Here is a 17,654-nt window from a genome sequence, read left to right on the forward strand (position 1 = left end):
ATTATGTATCTAAAATAAAGTTGCTACAAATTACACACTTAAAATAAAGTTGTTATAAATTACGTACCTAAAATAAAATTTCTAAAAAATAGATACTTGAAATAAAATCTCTACAATGTGTATACATTAAAATTTATAACGTGTGGCATTAAAATTAATATGCTCGTCGATGCATAAACTTGAACACATTTATTTTATTGAATTATGAATTGCTCCAAATGTATTCTTATCATAAAGAACATGTGACAGTAAATAAAATATCGTACAGATAATAAAATAATCATACAGATCAACGTAATAATAAAATATCTATGAAACTGAAGGTAACAATTTGTGGAATCAGAATTCGCAACTGTTTTCGTTGCTCCGCACGCAACAATTGTAATTTATTAATTAATTCGTACAATAATCACGGTAATTGCAGAGCGCGGTCTTGAAAATTGCAGCGAAAATATTGTAGCTGGCGGCAGAGGAGAACTCGTGTTTTGCGATACAGTAGTTCATAACAGTGCAGGCGAAATAAATGAAACCTCGAAACAGCTAATTACATACATGAAACGAATAAAGAGCTAGTAGTTATTCGAGACGCGCGTAAAATGTGTAAAATTTATTTCGCTCCGAAATTCCGGTGCAGTTAAACAACCGACGAAACGGTTCTCCGGGCATGCGGCTCGGAATAACGGAAACGAGAATCGCTTTTGAAATTTCGTTTCGATTATACGACGGTAATAGCAGCTTGTCGAACATTTTAAATACCTGCTGCTTTGTCCGATAATACACTGTGCTAGTGTTTCGCGATCAAAAATGTTAAACAGCTTTTGATCTTTTAATCAGATACGACACGTTATATGATATTCGCTCGGAAATATTCGATACTGTAGGAATAATGCCTCCGGGAGGTATTGTAATTAACATGTTAATTGCCATGGCAACGAATTCGGTTAAATTAAATATCCGAACGGCGGAAAGAAATATTATTAAATGAAATTGTGTTGCAGCGTGCTTTGTCGCGTGAGTTCATTGCTGCGGCCAACGCGTTAATATAATTCTATGGAAAACAGAACAGTATGTGTAAGACGTAAAAAATGTTGATCGTTTAAGATACGGCAAACATCCGTAACGCGGGAAGTAATAGTTTAAGCCGCGTACTCGCGGAAAATAAATATTTCGCTTTATTCGTGGCATCTATTCGATCCATAACGCGAAGCTGCACGATAACTGCCACTTCATCGAGCAAATATTTACCGTGGAAAGCGCGCGCCGCGAGCTTTACTTTCGGATGATACGTCGTAAATATGATATCGGCTTAAGGAGAATCGACGAGTAAATCACCGTCGACGGGTATAATGAAACTGGAACACCCCGAAATATCTCCCCCCAAAAAAAAGAAGAGAAAGCACGTCGTAAATGCAACCGTTCCCTGTAAGAAAACGAGACTCGCAAGGATTACGGTAGCATCGCGAATCGTTTCTCCGTCAAAGTAATCTCGTAGAAGACAACCGAAGAAGCAGGGAAATTTAACCGACTAAAAATTCCTTTATTTCGTTGCACAAGTTAAAACTTCAATTGTTCCGGCATCCTTAACGAAAAGCGTAATCCTTAAACGGGATTCGCTGATTCCGTTTAAAAAGGAGCTTCTTACGTTTTAATGCTTACCACCGCGAACCCGACGTTTGTTACTGTTTAGCTGCGAGAGAAACGAGGCGGACGGTGTTTTCTTGAAAGAGAAACAACCAGCCAACTACCCGCAGCAAGATCGGTTTAACTGCATTTCATTTATTCAGCGGAACTTTTGTTCGCTGGCTGATTTTCTTAGCTCGTCGCTGAACACTGCGTACAGTCAATGGCAAATCTGGTTACCTTGGGAAAAATATGACGGATCAATAGAAACAAGTTTACTGTTCCTTAAAAAACTTTTCGGATATTGAAATTTGGGGACATAGTTCGTCATTGTAACGTTTGGGAGATTTAGGGATATTGGAGCTAGGAATATTGAAGTATAAGGTTATTGTAAACCATCGATATTGTGATCTAGGGATATTCGATTCGGGAAACGTTATAGTGATCTAGGGATGTTTCGATGTAAGGATGATGCGATCTAGGGACACTTGAAAGTGGAAATATTTGGATCTAGGGATATTGGGAGCTGGGGATATTTGGAACTGGGGATATTTGGAGCTTGGGATATTTGGAACTCGTGATTTTTGGATCTAGGGATATTTGGAACTAAGGATATTTGGAACTAAGGATATTTGGATCTAGGGATATTTGGAGCTGAGGATATTTGGATCTAAGGATTTTTGGATCTAGGGATATTTGGAACTAGGGATATTTGCAACTAATGATATTTGGATCTATGGATATTTGGATCTAGGAATTTTTTGATCTAGGGATATTTGGAACTAGAGATATTTGAATTTAGGGATATTTGGAACTAGGGATATTTGCAACTAATGATATTTGGATCTATGGATATTTGGATCTGGGAATTTTTGGATCTAGGGATATTTGGAACTAGCGATATTTGGATTTAGGGATATTTGCAACTAATGATATTTGGATCTATGGATATATGGATCTGGGAATTTTTGGATCTAGGGCTATTTGGAACTAGCGATATTTGGAACTAGAGATATTTGGATTTAGGGATATTTGGAACTAGGGATATTTGCAACTAATGATATTTGGATCTATGGATATTTGGATCTGGGAATTTTTGGATCTAGGGCTGTTTGGAACTAGCGATATTTGGAACTACAGATATTTGTATCAAGGGATATTTTGAACTAGAGATATTTGGAGTTTGTGGTATTTGTTCTAGGGATATTTTGATCCATAGTTGAATATCGGGATATCTGTCGGTATGAATATTTCGATATAGGGAAACTTTTAAATTTGAGTATTACAAAATCTGTCCATTTGAAAATTGACAAAATTCGAAGAATTTGAAAAGTGGCAAGTTCAAAAATAGCAATTTAAAATCTTATAAATTAGAAAATTCGGAAATTACGAAATAAAAAAGTTTGTGAATTAAGAAGTGTTGGTTTACACATTTCTTTTGATGAAAAGAAAACTAGCGTTGCATCCGAGTGTACGAAAGGATGGACGAGGGAACGAGTTCCAGTTAGACGAACAGAGATCTCATTATATCGGATCAAGTTTTCGTATAATGAAATTATAAACGTGTGCATGAGACACCTGTCGCGAATTTAACGCTCGCCAAGACGAGATGCGCGAACGATAAGCGGTACTTTACAGCTAATTACACGTCGTCGCCGACACAACTTGTAACTTCGAGAACAACGCGAGTAATTCCATCAACACCGACTGAAACGTGAAATGGAAAATCGATTCAACGAAACTGGAAAAGATTGAAACTTACAGTCACTGCATTTAATTGCAGTAACTTCGGATAAGCATGACTCAGTGCAACTTGAAAATGTGCAAATTTCAAAGTACTGTTATTTGCACATTTTTAATTTGTACATTCAGAACATTTAATTCACAAAATTACAAGATTTTAGTACTCGACATTCGCTCTTTTTTAATTTTCTTTATTTTCAAATTACTGAATTTATAAATCTTCTAATAATTATTTCTTTTACTCACTCGACCAGATCATATATCAGTTATATTAGAATTTATAAATTATTAATATACAGTTATGAGTATTTTGTTCGTATCCGTAACGCAGTAAACGTTTTCTGAAGTTCGTGAAAATCGACAACAATCGTCGAACAGTTTCGCATGGCAGCCTCAGCGTCCACCGTTCACCGCGCAATCGACACAATTGATTAAACACGATAATCTTCCCGAAGGAAACAACCGTACTGATCTCTTCCCCTTTTTGTATGTTTCAGGTAAGTAACATCGATTGCGTCGATTCGTGGCCGATTGCGTTCGAGAGGGAGCATCGTGACGGTCGTGGGAAGTTCGATTTCAAAATCCAACCGGTTGATCTGTCAAGGTATTTGGCAAGTTAATACCAAACGGTCTGTTCAAATTAACCGAGACAACGTTTAAGCCCGTATTTAACTGGCTGACGGCGCGGAATATTCGTTCGAATTAATCCCTAGAGCCAAATGGGAAGCGCAACTTCCCAACGCCGTCTGTTGCTACTGTTCTGATCCTCGGGAACTGCTTATCGAAATGACACGCGATTATATCGTACCTCGAAACTTTCTTCATCCGCGTTTATCTGGATAGATTTCGTTTCGATTCTATACCGCTGTGTATCGTGACCTTTTATGGGGAAAATGGCGATGTAGAGAAACAGCGATTATTATACGTTAGTTTAGGAATTATTGGATTTGGGGAATTTAGGGCTGCAACAATTTAGAAAGTGGAAAACTGATAATTTGACAGTTACGTTTTAGAGAATTGAAAATTTGGGGAATTGGAAATTTGGAGAATTGAAAACTTATAGGAATGAAAACTTTGGAGAATTGAAAACTTGAAGCATTGAAATTTGGGAGAATTGAAAATTTGAAGAATTAAAACTTGGGAGAATTGAAAATTTGAGGGTATCGAAACTTGGGAGAATTGAAAATTTGAGGAAATTGAAACTTGAGAGAATTGAAAATTTGAGGGAATTGAAACTTGGGACAATTTCAAATTTGAGGGAATCGAAACTCGGAAGAATTGAAAATTTGAGGGAACTGAAACTTTGGAGAATTGAAAACTTAAAGAATTGAAACTTGGGAGAATTGAAAACTTGAGGGAACTAAAACTTGGTAAAATTGAAAACTTGAAGAATTGAAACTTGGGAGAATCGAAAACTTGAGGGAACTAAAACTTGGGAAAATTGAAAACTTGAAGAATTAAAACTTGGGAGAATTGAAAATTTGAAGAATTGAACCTTTTAAGAATTGAAAACTGGGAGACCTGAATATTTCATAAAATTACATATCTGAAAATCCTAGAAAGTGAAAGAAAGCTAAAAGTACTAACGTCATCTCCTATTTCAGAACACTCCATCAATTTTTGAGACGCGAAATAACAAATAGCTTAAAAGTAACAGCAGTTCCAAAGTCGCCAAGGTACACTCCACGTGTGCCATATGAAAGTTTTATGCAACGCGTACAGCAAAGGTTGAAGTCGATTTTCAGTCTCGGTAAAGCAGTATCTGTTTGCACTGCAGGATAGATCGGGAATCGTGCGTTCTGTCGCGTGTTTCGGAATTACATTAAGCCCCTCTCTGCACGGCTCGCACAAAGTCAGAATCAATTCCACGTTAAATATCCAATTAATTCGCGTCGCGTTCGTGCCCTCGAATCGGATCGGTTATTCCCTGTTTCGCGTGGAATTTTCCGTAGAACCACTTCCACCTGTCTCCGCACGGTTTTTCTGCAATTTCGAAACGATATTCCGCGCCGGGAAAATTATTTCCGCTTGTACGGTAGAACGTATCCAGGAAAAACGAGCAGTGAGGAAAAAAAAACGAGACCCGGCGTGTGCACGGTACGCGCATTGTGCTCGATAATTAGTTTTCAGGGTAGATCGTAAAAAAAAAATCACGATCGCGCTTAACGAGACCAGTTTTATCGGCGTGTACCGATGTAAGCTCTCGTTGTTTGTTCTTCGGTACTGCATTGCAGCTAGTATTCGTTATTCTCTTACACAAATTTTCACGTAATCTGATCACTTCCGAATATTTAAGACCCAACAAAGTGCCACTTGCTCAAAATCAAAATTCTAAAACGATCAAACATTCCACGTATCTTTCATCGATACGTATCATGAATTTTGAATAACACGAAGCAAAAAAAGTATAATGCACTTGGTCATGCGATCGAACCAAATTCAGGTCAAGTACATAATTATCTTTTCGTTATGTCAGTTCCAGGGAAATGCAACCGTTCCAAGCTTTTTGCCGATATATCGAATTATTTTGAATAAAATGAGACAAACAGTGGCCGCTAATGAGGACATGGTTAATGAGCACATTCATCTTGTGCATACAAACTGTAAACATCGATGCGCCTCTGTTAACAAAAATACGTTAAGGACTTTTATTCCGCTGTTTGATTTTGTTTACGAGTATTTTCTTGCCACGTCGTCGCGGCACGGTCCCAGCGAACGTATAGCAAGTTTCTGACGGAAAATCGATGTCGAAGCGCCATCGTGGCCGCCGGCTGCTACGATAGATCGCGTAAGTCGGTTACAACGCGGCGCACGTTATAACACCGCTCGAACCGCATTTTTCTCCGGGTCGTATCTCGAGGAATCGCCCATCCTACCGCGATCGAGCATCTCTCTACCTCGAGAAATTTTCCGACGGTACTAACCGTCGAATATTCCCGTCGAGAGACACGAATACAAATATGTACTCGAATGCTAGACCGACCGACTTTTTTATCCGACCCTTTCAGCCTTTCCCGAACGGGATATATGGATTCATTTATGTTGTTCAACAACTTTCGAACATGATTTGTTCGCTGCTCCGACACTTTTGGGAAGATTTGTTAAAATAAATGAGGGATACTGGAATTTCGGGTTATTGATATTTGTGGAAATTGTGATGTGGGGAGATAGTAAGAGGGTAAGGGTGTAAGGATATATTGAAATTTAGATATATATGTAGGGACGTTACTTGTAATGTGTTTTGTCACCACGCAATAGATTGATCATTTGCTGTGAGTTATTGTTATATGTTAGATTAGAATTATCACGCGCTGTACTCACCACGCGATAGATTGATCATTTGCTGTGAGATATTGTTATATGTTAGATTAGAATTATCACGCGCTGTACTCACCACGCGTGGAGTTCATCACGCGTAGTATTTACTACGCGTTGCATTCACCACGCTTTCAATTGCCACGCGTAGTATTCACCACGCGTTAGAATTACCACGCGTTGAATTACCACGCGTAGAATTACCACGCGTAGTATTCACCACGCGTTGAAATACCACGCGTAGTATTCACCACGCGTTAGAATTACCACGCGTTGAATTACCACGCGTAGTATTCACCACGCGTTAGAATTACCACGCGTTGCATTCACTACATGTTGAATTACCACGCGTAGTATTCACCACGCGTTAGAATTACCACGCATTGCATTCACTACATGTTGAATTACCACGCGTAGTATTCACCACGCGTTAGAATTACCACGCGTAGTATTCACCACGCGTTACAATTACCACGCGTTGAATTACCACGCGTAGTATTCACCACGCGTAGTATTTACCACGCGTTGAATTACCACGCGTAGTATTCACCACGCCTTACAATTACCACGCGTAGTATTCACCACGTGTTAGAATTACCACGCGTAGTATTCACCACGCGTAGTATTTACCACGCGTTGCATTCACCACGCGTTGAATTACCACGCATAGTATTCACTGCGCGTTAGAATTACCACGCGTTGCTATCACCACGCGCTGTATTTACCAAGCGTAGTATTCACCATGCGTTGTAATCACCACGCGTTGTAATATCACGCGTTGCAATCACCACGCGTAATAATATCACGCGCTGCAATCACCACGTGTTGGAATCATTACGTGCTGCAATCACCACACACTGAAACTGTCACTCGCCGCATTCACCACGCATATCATTCATCACGCTCTGCAATCACCACGCACTCTGCCTCTACAACTTCACTGTACATCAACCGTTTATACACCCCACATATTCCATATCCCACATATCCCTGTGACTATACCACGGCAATCAATTTTACATTTCTTTCCTTCTACCCCTCTCAAATTCCTGTACCATAAAAATCCAATATCATTCACAACAAAGGTCCTTCCGTTAAAAGCGGAAGGATTTAACGCGACGTCGACCAGCAACACCATGGAAACAATGTCAGTCGTTGAAATCGTCGGGAAGGTCTAATTAAGAACGTTTCGAGTCTGGCGAGAGAGCGTCTGCTTTGCATCGGATTTTTCTCTGCCCCCTCCTCTTCTCTGTCGTTAATTATATCGCTGCTAAATGAAATTGCACCGCTGCTAATTGAGAAACAGCCTAGCCACGCCGGCTGCAAGAGGAATCGCGGTGTAAATTGACGGGAATTTCCTGGCCCCGAATTTGATACCTCGTATTTTATCAACGTGTACGCGTTGCTGTGCCGTAATACACCGTTGTGTCCGATTTTATTCGTGACACACGCGAACACATGCCGAACGGTTCACCGATGAGATATTACATAAATGAGTTTGCAACGGATTTCGGACGTTCGCGTACAAAGTTAATGAAAACGCTTCCGTTTTACGAGTACGCGTTGCGTAAGATTTTATCGGGTTTATTCGGTTTGCTGGACAGATTGGAATACAGCAGAAAAATGTGATTTGCAAGGTATGATGTAGGGGGATGGGAATTGTGAAGAGTTAGGGAGATATCAAGATTTAGGGAAGTAGGGATTTAGAGAAGGAGGGATTTAGGGAGATAGGGATTTAGGAAGATAGGGATTTAGGGAAGTAGGGATTTAGGGAGATAGGGAGATAGGGAGATAGGGATTTAGGGAAACAGGGAGATAGGGAGATAGGAATTTAGGGAGATAGGGATTTAGGGAGATAGGGATTTAGGGAGAGGGATTTAGGGAGATAGGGATTTAGGGAGATAGGGATTTAGAGAGATAGGAATTTAGGGAGATAGGGATTTAGAGAGATAGGAATTTAGGGAGATAGGGATTTAGGGAGATAAAGAGATATTAAGATGAGGATTTAGGGAGTTAGGACGATGTCAAGTTGGAGATTTAGAGATTTAGAGATCTAGAAATCCAGAAATCTGGGGTTTGGGGGTCTAGGGATCTGGGGGTTTAGGGACCTCAGGTTTAGGGACCTGAAGGTGTAGAGATTTGGAGGTCTAGTGATCCTGGGGTTTGGGAATATGGAGGTCTAGGGATCTGGAGGTGCACAATTCTGGGTGTTTAGGGATTTGGAGTCTGAGTGTCGGTCGATTTAGGAATCTAGAGATCTAGGATTCTAGGAATCTATGAATGTAAGGTTCTACAAATCTTGAAATCTAAAGATCTGAAGAGATAGAGAGGTATAAAGATATGAACCCAGGAAATTCAAAACCTAGATATCTAAGGAGCTGCCAATATAGACGTCCAGGTATATACGAGTACAGATACCCGAAAAATCTGTAACTATTCTGGTATTTAAGAATCTATGAATATTGCAAGACTTAATAATATATTAAGATCTTGCGATGGTAATAGAATTTATGCTAATAGAATTAATTGCTAATATTATTTTATGCATTTCACGAAGCGAATTTAAGGTATTTTTAGATTTCTGTCGATATTGATTAACACTTGATTGATACGTTTGAAGATTAAGATGGTTATTTCGAAGGGAATCGTTATTAAGTAATGCCGATTTATTTCAGTAAAGCGTTTCGAATCGGTAAACGGTTCGGAATAGAACAGTAGGTCAGATCACTTTCTATAAAAGGTACGCCGGGGCATCGTTACGGAGTATCGAGCCGAGTTAGGATCGATAATGGTCGGAAACACACGGTGCACATCGATAACAACGCGTGAACGAGACTCGAATTATTTATTGGATCGTGAGGGATTTTTAATGCACGCGAAATCCATGTACCGTGTGCCGCTCTTTGTTTTATTTATCGAGAACGGGACGATTGGAAATCGGTGAACAACGAACAGTTCGTTTTTTTTTATCATTTCAAGAGAGAATTCGTTTACAGACAATCTCTCTCTTTCTCTCTCTTTTTTTTTCCTCTATTTATTTATTTTATCGATCGTCATCGATACAAGTTTTTACTCTGATTTCGCGGTTTTATTGAGTTCGTAATTTAACGATACTTTTCAAGTTTTATTGAATGCATTTTTGTTTAAACGTTTATCGTTGATTTGACGTGTTTAGTATCGATTAATTTGATTTCGTTCTGAAATGTACAATTATTTAACAGGCTCTATTTTGCCTTTTTTCATTAATTCAACGTAAAATGTAACTTTGGAATAATTGTCAGCTTAATAAAATCAATACCATGCTAGCTGCAATGAATTGGTTATTGTCCTTTATACAAACTCAATTTGATTGTTATAAAATTGTGTTGTATATCCGTGTGTTCTGTTGTTTCGTATTGAACATTGTCTCGCACGTATTAATACGCGTTATATTGCCGCAAATTGTATATGCATATTAAACCACCGCATTATGCATATCCATGCGTTGTATCACGATGTGCTGCTTTTCCTCGTGCTATATCGCGTCACATTACATATTCTCGTGTTATATCGCCACATTTTATATATCGCTACGTATTTTATATTGCTGTGTATCATATCATCACACATTCTATGTTCTCGCATTATATCACCGTGTGTTGCATTTCCTCGCGTTATATCGCCATGTATTTATTGCCTCGCGTTATATTGCCTCGAATTATACATCCATTCGTTATATCGCTATGTATTGTATTGCCACGCGTTATACCGCCACGAGTTATATATCCATTCGTTATATCGCCATGTACCGAATTTCCTCACGTTATATTGCCATGTATTGTATTTCCTTACGTTATATCACTATGCACTGTATTTCTTCACGTTATATCGTCAGGTATTGTATTTCCTCGCGTTATATCGCCATCCGTTGTATTTCCTCACGTTACATATCCACGTATTATATCGCCACATTGACAAATTGTATTTCGCGTTCAATTACAACTGTCAAAATGGCAATATAACGAAAGCATACTGTATTTTGATTGCGTACCATTTGCAAGGAAAATCTCGTTAAACTGGCAGCTGTTCAACGGAAACTTTCCACAAGCGTGTGAGAAACATTTCCACCCGGAAATGCATACATGTCACAGAACGATCGTACATTATCCGTCTTACGTTATAATTTCACGGTACATATTACTCTGTGAAAACGTATCCTCTTTGTCGAACGTGTCGCAGTTCCCGGTTCGACAACCATGAATTTGCCGGTTCGCTTGCGGGGATCTGACGCGAGTCAACGATTTCACGTGACCCGTGTCACGATCGAACGACGTAAGTAAATCCGTCGGAGCGAGGCAAAAAGGTAGGCGTTCGATGTTCGCGTACGGTCGGTAATAACGGTAGCCGAAAGCTGATCTCCAATTAGCAGGATTTTTCGTGCGCGCAGTTTCGTCAGGGCAGCACACAGGCAAGAAGAAGCGGCCGAGATAAATTGCTCGACTTCCGGTTCGCCGTTGAAGGGGAGGTGGTAGTAGGCAGAGAACGAGGTCGAAAGAGAGGCGGAAAGAAGGGAGGACGAAGGCAATTGAGACTGGCGACCGCTAATAGGGAGATTAATTCGCTGTCTTCTCGCGTCTCCTCTTTCTCCCTCTTTTGTATTCTCTCTGTTTTCTCTCTTCCCCTTTTGCACCCTCTTTAACCCCACACGAATTTTTACTACTCGTCTTATTTGCAACTTTTATAAGTATTCGCAATCGATACAAGCTGAGTCACGCAAGTATTCGATCACGCATTCGAACAGTATGAGTTGCTATTAATCGCCGGATGCGTCAGTCATCACTGCTACAATATTATAAAAAGACGTGATGACTTTATATTCAACGATTCTTGACTATGCAAATTATTGAACTTCGAGTGATGAAATAATTCATCAACCGTGAGTGAGCAACAATAATGTACAATCAGTAATTACAAGGATGCATGTAATTATAATCTCGTTTCCATACCTGATTCAGCGGTAATTTTTCAATATACCTAATATGTACTTTCATGTTAGAATGTCTGTAACAACACACTAATTGAACAGTTCCGTTAAGAAAAAAACTATGATCGAGCTGATTAACCGAGGGAAAGTTTCCGTGATAGGCGTAAAAATCACTGTGTCGAGAAGTTGTTTTTGTCGGGAGAGACTTCTGCACTTCCGTTTCTCTCGAAGCGGGTCTCTCCGTTCGAGTTTGCTCCAGTTTCGTCGGTGTTTGGTCTCGTGTCAACCGTATTCCTTCCTCGTCACGGAGCACGTCGTTAGCTCGATCCTGGTAGTTTCGTTCCGCGGGAAATTCAGCTTGTGTACAGTACCGAACCGGTTCCCGTGCTTATCTGGCTCCGTAAACTCGATTCGAATCGCCATGTTGGATGCGAACGTCTCGTGCGAATGATCCTCCAATGACCGGGAATGAGCTCGAAGATCGTTTCGATCCGTGTCGATCGTTCTCGTTTAGCGAAAGTTCCGACGAACGACTCGATGAAAGTCTCGTTTCCAACCGTATTTTGCATCGTAACACGTGCGTATCTTGTCGATGGAAACTGTACATTCGTGAGCATGGTAGCCTTTCAAATGAAATATTAAGGTATATGATCAGTTTTTACTCGATGATCGTCAATTAATAAATTTTTATGTTTGGTCATTTAAACAAATTTCAGTGGAGATGTTTAGAAATTGGGAAATTTGAGAAATATCCATATCTGGGAATTTTTAGAATTTGGGAAATTTTGAGAATTTGGGGGATTTAGGAAATTTGATGAATTTAGGGAATACTAGTAATTTGGGGATTTTTGAGAATTTTTGGATATAAGAATTTGGGGAATCTAGGGGAATTTGGGGAATTTGAAAGCTTAGAAAATTTCGGGGGAAGCTAGGGAATTTTGAAATATAAGAATTTGGAAAATTTCAGCGGAAGCTAAGGAATTTTGGGATATGAGAATTTGGGGGTCTAAGGGAATTTTGGGAATCTGGAGAATTCGAGAAATTTAGGAGTTTTTAGAGTTTAGGAAATTTTGGAGGAAGTTAGGGAATTTTGGATATTAGAATTTGGGGTCTAGGGAAATTTGGGAAATATTTGAGAAATCTAGGGGATTTGGGGATGTGAGAGTTTGGGGGATTTGAAAAAATTAGAGAAATTTGGAAGACTTTCAGAATTTGGGGAATTTTGTTGGAGTCTGGGGAATTTTTCGTAATTCCAATATATGAGATACTGAGAGTTTGTGAAGTTTCGAGAATTTGGGGGACTATGAAGATTTAGGGAATTTTATGAATCTTGAGCCTTGGGAGTCTGGGGAAATTTAAGAATTAAAAAGTTTAGGTTTACGAAGACATGATAATGTGCGAATTGAACTTAAAAGTTCAAGGCTCAATTGTCAAGTTTTTCCTTTTATCTTGTAATTTACAAAAAGCGATCGTTCTTCCTCTAATACGTACTTTCATCGAAAGGAAACCCACGTTGCACCTGAGTGTACTATCGTTTAAAGGTAACCACGAATGGATTCGTAGAATCTAGCCGGTGAATCTTAAGTCGTCTCGTTTAGGAAGCGAGTTATTGCAGAGGAGAGACCGCAAAGCTGCGAGATACCCACCTTCCCCTGTAACACGCTCGTTCTCCTCATTATCGTACCAACTACATTCCGGTTATTGTGTTTGCCGTAATTACGGTCAGTTACGCGCTGCTGGCCGGTCCGTGTAAATGATTGAGCGATTACGAAACTGGGAACACTGGTTTCTCGGAATCTTTCTTGTTTTCCGTGCGGGCAAACGCGATTAACATTTTGACTTGTCGTGATGAATTAACAGAAATTCCTGCTGAAAGAAATTCCAATCTTGAAAGTCGACAAACTAGTTTATTTCTAGCAAACGTAAATCCGTTGCTTTTGTATTGTTCGATTATTATCAAGCGTTCATTTACATGGTAACTTCTGACGTGTTAATTTCGCTGCATAATGAAGTTCCGATATTACAAATTCACTTCACTCAAATAATTAAGAAAACAGAGTCATTGCAAATACTGTCGGAAATTACTTCCATAATTTAGCAATTACAGAGTTTGCAAATTACAGAATTTTAAGATGTTAATTTAGAAATATAAATTGCCTTTCATGAGGATTAAACTTCAAATATTCCTTCCGGTTTTTGTCTGACTTGGGTTCCATAATTTCCACCGTGTCACACGAACATTTTCTCCTTTCATCCGGCAGATAGATTCCGATACTCGGATAATTGTCAGTCGATCAATCCTCTCGCTTTCTCAGGGCGGAAAGACGGTCTCGTGGCAGCCCGGTAAAGAGCGGTTTGGCTGCGAGACCTTAATTAGCGTCCCCGACAGGTAGATACTTAACTGTAGATTTAAAGGCAGACGCGTTGATCCCAGTCCGTGGGTAATGAACTCTGTTGCGCTTGCTAGAGGATCAGGAGGAAGGGGGAACGGGAGGTGAATCAGATATATACGGGGTGTTCGCTCTAACTCTCAATAATGCATGGTCGAATTACTCTGTTTTAATTTTACACGTTTAATTTTACAATTTTCCAAATTTTCATTTTCTGATACCTATGAGACGATTTACCAATTTTCCATTTCCCGAATTTTTCGATTTTCGAATTAACCCGATTTCCCAATTTCCCAATTTCCAAGTTTCCCAACTTCCCAATTTTCCGAATTCGCAAGTTCCGAATTCCGGTTTCCCAATTTTCTAGTTTCCCAATTTCTCAATTTCCCGATTTCCCGAATTCTCAAATTCCGAATTCCGATTTCCCAATTTCTCAATTTCCCTATTTCCTAATTTCCCATTTCCCCATTTCCCCATTTCCCCATTTCCCCATTTCCCCACTTCCCAATTCCCCAATTTCCCAATTTTCCGAATTCTCAAGTCCCGAATTCTCATGTCCCGAATTCCCATTTCCCAATTTCCCAGTTTTCCGAATTCTCAAGTCCCGAATTCTCATGTCCCGAATTCCCATTTCCCAATTTCCCAATTTCCCGAATTCTCATGTCCCGAATTTCCATTTCCCAATTTCCCAATTTCCTAATTTCCCAGTTTCCCAATTTTCCAATTTCCTGAATTCTTAAGTTCCAAATTCCGATTTCCCAATTTCTCAATTTCCCAATTTCCCAATTTCCCAATTTCCCAATTTCCCATTTTCCTAATTTCCCAAATTCTCATGCTTCAAACTTTGAATTTTTCAATCTCCCATGTTCCCACTTCCCAATTTCCTAATTTTCTAATTTCCCATTTTCATATTACTCAATCTGCTAATTTCCCATTTCCCATTACTCGATCTCCTAATTTCCCATTTCCCAATTTCCCATTACTCAATTTCCCAATTTTCCACTACTCAATTTCCTACTTTCCTATTTCCAAATTTCCCAATTCCCTGTTAAACACAGTCATTACTATCAAAGATCTATCTTCTTAAACAAATCAAAATTCAATTAAACCAAAAACAATAATCAAGTTAAGAAGTACTAAAATATTGATACCACGAACGTACACCCGCTAGAGAAGAAGAGGTGTGTCAGTGTCGATGGTGGGGCCACGGAGAAAGCCGTAACGTGGGCGGAACAAGGGAGGGAAGAATTTACCGGAAGCGGATCTTGCGATAGGGTTAACGGTATTAAGTCGTCGTTGGTCGTCGTCACGTGACACGTTTAATGGTCGAGTTATACGTCGAGCAATCTGTTTCGACCAGCTGTCCGATGATCCTCTGTTACGCTTCGGATCTTCGTGTTATTGGGTCAAGGTCAAGGTCTTTCTACCCCAAGCGACCGTATATTCGAACGTGCATCATGAAAAACCTGCTGTCGCGAACGCCATTAACTTAATTGCATGTTTACTTGCCCGTCCGGTGGTCATTATAGTAGAAAACGGGACTCGGGGCAATATCTCAAATACTTAACTGGGTCAAACAACGCGCGAGAGACGTTTGCTGTTTGAGCTGTTGTGTTAACTCGTTAAAGCTGGATTTACGCTGGTATAATAAATGAGTTGCTTATGCACCGCTCTTCGAACATTGATTTTGTGTAAAATTGATGCGATTATAAGACATTCTACGAATAATCGGTTTGCAGAGTTAAAGACCGCCTTTTTGTAAACTAAAGGTGAAATTCGAACGTCTTCTGCTTTGGCATTTTGATAATTTAGTAATTTGACAATTTGCAAATTCGGGAAATACACACCAGAAAATCTGAATAATTTGCTGTGTTCATAACGAGTGAGAGCAGAATATGAAGTGTAGGGAAATTACACAGTATAATGCGATACAAATTAGTATGAAAGTAAATGAAAGCGGGCTAAAACGAAAGCCGAGAAATTTTTCTATTAATTTATGCAGCAGAAAATTGCTAACACTTCCGACGTTATTTGCATTATGTATTTCATAATGTGTGGTACAAAGAGGGTGTTGCTTTGGAAAGGAACTACGTCGAGGATAACCACTTTGCACGGCGAAAAACCGTGCAACGAAAATGTGTCGTTTCAAAACAGCTGTTTCTGCAACTCGTTCTTTCAACATAAAATTACGTTAAAATTGCGCTCGCTCGATTCACCGTAAATAAACGGGGAACATAAACAAACGTCGATAAATAAATTTTAACCGTATGAAAGTATGAGCAAAATCACTTAGACGTAGAAGTATGAACAAGTCCAGATAGATAAATGTGATCCGGTCGTTTCGAGGGGTGAACACGGGTCGCGTGAACGCTGATAAATAAAAACGTGGTCGTCGACCGTTCTCGGTGGAACGGTTATTTTATGGATTAGGGAGCACGACACGCGTTGCTGTGAGCAGACCTTTAATTTAGATAAACGATCTCGAAACCCCTCTACAACTTTCAGAAGTTGTTCGTCCAACTTCTCCGTTCATTAAACTTTTCGGTGAAGCGGATCGTGCGTGCAGCTAGGTGCAAAGAAAAGGACACATCGTTGCTTCATAAATATTTATCATCGCTGATGCTCGCATTCGTTAATTTCTTATTCGATCAATATCGTATAAATATAACAATATGCTTTTATCGGATAAAATTATATTAGACATAAAAACTGTCGAACCGGTGAAATGAACGATACGTAGATTTCTCAGGTTCGAGACTGTAGCAGAGTTATTGGAATTGGCGATATATCGAATGGGTCAAAAAATTATTCATATGTAATGTAAAGTGCTATGTGAGATAATGCATGGTGCTGTAAAGAGTGACAAATACAATAAATGGCAATATAACGCGTGACAAAATAGAAATGGCGATATAACGCGAGGTGATATAATATGTTGAAATTACAATGCACTTCAAATACTAGTAATGATATAACGCGAGATGATGCAACGTGTGGTTAATACAATAAGTGGCAATATAACGCGAGGCGATATAATGCGTGGAAAATATAATGTGTGACAAATTCAATGCGCGTGAAATAAAATATGTGGTAATATAACGCATGGTGGTTCCAACGCATAACTAATACAACTCGGCGATATAACACGTGGCGATATAACGCGCGGCAATATAACGCGTGGCAATATAACACGTGGCGATATAACGCATGTTGGTTCTAACGCGTGGCGATATAACGCATGGTGGTTCTAACGCGTGGCGATATAACGTATGGTGGTTCTAACGCGTGGCGATATAACGCATGGTGGTTCTAACGCGTGGCGATATAACGCATGGTGGTTCTAACGCGTGGCGATATAACGTATGGTGGTTCTAACGCGTGGCGATATAACGCATGGTGGTTCTAACGCGTGGCGATATAAGGCATGGTGGTTCTAACGCGTGGCGATATAACGCATGGTGGTTCTCACGCGTGGCGATATAACGCATGGTAGTTCTAACGCGTGACGAATACAATGCGTAGCAAGTACTATATTTGGCAATATAACGCGCAACAAATTTAACACGTAAAGAAAACCACGTAAGAATAGAGAGAGTGGCGATATAATGCATGGAGAATAAAAT

At 39.6% G+C, this 17,654-nt stretch overlaps 1 protein-coding gene across 4 annotated transcripts in view; it reads left to right on the plus strand.

Annotated features, from left to right (window-relative positions):
• The window catches only part of LOC100877383 (uncharacterized), a 361,812-nt gene that overhangs the window by 157,828 nt on the left and 186,330 nt on the right, over positions 1-17,654 (plus strand). The window contains exon 1 of one of the 4 annotated variants that reach the window (XM_012297578.2): positions 3,861-3,967. The exons of the other annotated variants lie outside the window; for them this stretch is intronic. The gene's annotated coding sequence lies outside the window, so the exon portion shown is untranslated. Of the gene's footprint in view, positions 1-3,860; positions 3,968-17,654 lie in introns of those variants that run through there. 4 annotated transcript variants of the gene reach the window in all.

Source organism: Megachile rotundata, chromosome 1 (genome assembly GCF_050947335.1).
Source record: "Megachile rotundata isolate GNS110a chromosome 1, iyMegRotu1, whole genome shotgun sequence".
In the NCBI taxonomy this organism is placed as follows: Eukaryota; Metazoa; Arthropoda; class Insecta; order Hymenoptera; family Megachilidae; genus Megachile; species Megachile rotundata.